Raw genomic sequence first — 3,453 nt, forward strand, 5'->3', positions numbered from 1 at the left:
ATTTATTTAGTATTACCACTTATGATTTTTGAATGTTTTAATTTTATTGGTTTTCCTTTTTTTCCCACAATTTGTTTATTTGAATTATTGGTTTATTACTGAGCACATTAGATGTATTGTATGTGTATTTATACACTTAATTGATTTTGTACCCACGCTGTTGGCCGTTTCCACAGCAACGCCATTGAAGTGTGCTGCACGGAGCTACTGACTTGTTGCTTTTGATTCCAGGTGTAGATAATAGGTAATCAGATGTGTACTATAAAGGTTGGGGCGGGGGGGCTACCAAAAGGAGATGGAGGAGCGCGATCGAGGAGCGCATTGGACAATCAGTTGATAGACAATTGGTGAATTGGGAATTCCAGAATGAGACGAAGAGTCCGGAAGTTGAAGCGAATCAGGGTGCACAGAGCCAAGTGCAGAGCCGGTCTTTCACTGTAGTGGCTTTGGGACGCGAAACGCGAGCAGCTGAACACGACCGTCCAAGAAGTGCGAGTCGAAGAGAAGCAGAGAGCACGGGCAGTCTGAGAGCGATACACGGCGAGACGTTGAGCATCGTGGAGCGCTATATTTAACTACTAATCGGCTAAGTGGTTGCTTTATTGTCATATATTGCTGTTGTAGTATATTATAATCGAGTAGTTCTTAGGAACAGCTATATTATAGCACTCACTCGTGTGGTTTCCATTTAGTGTCCCATATGAGTGCTACATTATACTATAGTTGATTGATTGTGTTATATATGATTGCTACATTATAGTACAGCCGATTGCTTTATAGATTTCTGCTACTTCATACTATGGTTGTGTGATGTCCATTTAATGTTCTATACTGTTGCTATAATATATTTTAGCTGAGTATCTTCCAATTATTGTGTATATGTGTGTGTATATATATATATATATATATATATATATATATATATATATATATTATATACTGCTGCTGTAGTTTAATGACTGATTATCTCCCATCTACTGCTATATATTGTTGCATTATACCATAGCTGCGGACCAACTATGTATTGCTGTTGCTGCTACATTGTATCATAATTGAGTGTCTTTAGGCTATTGCCGTGTGTGTGTATATATATATATATATATATATATATATATATATATATATATAATATATATATATATATATATATATATATATATATATATATATATATATATAAAAATTGCTGCTATTGATTGGTCCCTAATTAGCATTATAGAAAGTAATTTTAGTGTTTTTAGTAATAACATTTCTTTTATTAAATGTAAGTTTTTCCTAATTTACTTGTATTTATGCGGATAGACAAATCTGTGGAAATCTAGCAACATAAATGTGCCCTTTTTATTTGCCTCTATTTCAGGAACTGGGAATGTGTGCAATACCCAAACAACTCTGAACCTGAGGGGGGAGTAGCGATTGACTGCCCAGCCAAATGTGGGGTCCAGTGGTTAAAGAAAAGGACTTGTAACCAGGAGGTCCCCGGTTCAAATCCCACCTCAGCTACTGACTCATTGTGTTACCCTAAGCAAGTCACTTAACCTCCTTGTGCTCTGTCTTTCGAGTGAGATGTAATTATGTGACTCTGCAACTAATGCATAGTTCACACACCCTAGTCTCTGTAAATCACCTTAGATAAAGGCGTCTGCTAAATAAACAAATGGAGAGAGTTTACGAGGCTATTAGTCTGTCGGCTCAGACTCTGTGGTAGTGGTGCCCCCTGTTGGGGAAGGGGTAATTGAGCAGTCGAAATTGGGGTGGCAGGAGACTGGAACCACATCCTCTACCAATGATCCAGCCAGGGCAAGTGCAGTATTGATTGGGAATTAACTGTGTGTAATTATTGCTTTCTTTTATTCTGTAATTTCATAACAAATCATTGAGTTTTTAAGCAAGTCTGTTCAAATTTAAAACAAACAAAAAAAGTATTTACATTACTTCCTGCCTGTTCTCCTTGGTGTGGGTGGTGGGCTGATTGCTGTCTTCCCTCCATGGATGCCTTGAACCTGTGTGTAATAAACAAATAGAAACCAAGTATAATAGGTTGGAATTCCTTATTTTCTATAAACATAATGTGGTGTAGTCTGGCGGTATTGCTTATAGGGGGTATTAGATTATTTCACCCCTCACCTGCGACAGATATTTGGCGATATTCTTCTGATGACTGTCGGGTCATAGCACAATGTATTGTAGACTGACATCCTGAATCGAGCCACACAATGGCGCTTTAGTAGTACTCTACTACCTAATGAATCATTCTCAAACTCATTTCAATCCGAACTTGCTTTTAATCGAGATTGTGAGTGATCCTCGTATCTTATGGGATGTAATAAAGGGCTTTATTAGAGATACTGCTATATTATTTGCCTGTAATCTTAATACATCACGTTTGGGCAAAATTCGCTCTGTTAGAACATACTTTACGGAGCTCTTTCTCGGAAACCACTGCGCTTGAATCGGATATTGCTAGGAAGGATCTTAATATTTTATTTAGACGACGTGCAGAGTTCCTCATTCTTGGGACTAGACAGAATTATTTTCATGGCAGCAGAGCGAGTCACCTTTAGCTTTAAGCTCCACAACGAATGTCTCGCAGACATTCCATATAGCTTCGGACCCACTTCTAATGAATGCTGAATTTCTGTCATTTTATTCTAAATTGTATAGTTCAGATATCTCAGTTTCTTCAGAGTCTTCAATTGCCACATCTCTTGGTTGATGAATCAGCTGCACTGGGTGCTCCAATCTCTCTGGAGGAGATGAGAGGCGGTACAAGGTATGAATAAGGGCAAATCTCCTGGTTTTGATGGCATACCTCCTGAGTTTTCTCACTTTTGTAGAGATGTTAACACTGCTATCATTTCATTGTTACTGAAAAAAGAAAAGGATCCCTCTCCTGTGTGCTCGTTATCACCTCCTATCACTGATAAATGCGGATGTTAAATTGTATGCTAAGGTGCTCTCATGCAGACTTGGGACCTACATGATTAAGCTAATCCACCATGATCAAACGGGATTCATTAAGACACGGTTGTCGACAAATAATGTCCACCGTCTCCTTCATGTTATCCATGCAGCCATGGACATAGATGCTCCGTGTGGGGTCCTTTCATTAGATGCCAAAAAGGCATTTGACCATTTGGAATGGGCTATCTCTGGTCGGTCTTGGGTCACATGGGTGTGGGGGTAGAGTTTATCAAAATGATACGAATCCTATATGCAAATCTCTCAGCGCTAGTGCTTACAGGCACTAGAGGTTCCTCACAGTTTGCTATTTCAGGGTTGCCCTCTCTCACTGCTGTTGTTCGCTCTCTCACTGGACCCCCTCGCACAAGCAGCTAGTGAGTTTGCTACCTTTCCCCCTGTCAGTATGAGTGGCTCCCTCATTTGCTTGCTCTTTTTAATGATTTCAGTACACTTCCTGGATTTAAAATTAACTGGGCTAAGTCTGCCCTG

At 39.4% G+C, this 3,453-nt stretch overlaps 1 long non-coding RNA gene across 1 annotated transcript; it reads left to right on the forward strand.

Annotated features, from left to right (window-relative positions):
* Nucleotides 1-239: 239 nt before the first annotated feature.
* LOC131739420 (uncharacterized) lies at nt 240-2,849 on the forward strand. The gene is made up of 2 exons (XR_009330518.1): nt 240-593; nt 1,361-2,849. It is a non-coding gene; the product is annotated as an uncharacterized LOC131739420 (long non-coding RNA).
* Nucleotides 2,850-3,453: the final 604 nt, after the last annotated feature.

The sequence above is a fragment of the Acipenser ruthenus genome, chromosome 11 (assembly GCF_902713425.1).
Source record: "Acipenser ruthenus chromosome 11, fAciRut3.2 maternal haplotype, whole genome shotgun sequence".
NCBI lineage: Eukaryota > Metazoa > Chordata > Actinopteri > Acipenseriformes > Acipenseridae > Acipenser > Acipenser ruthenus.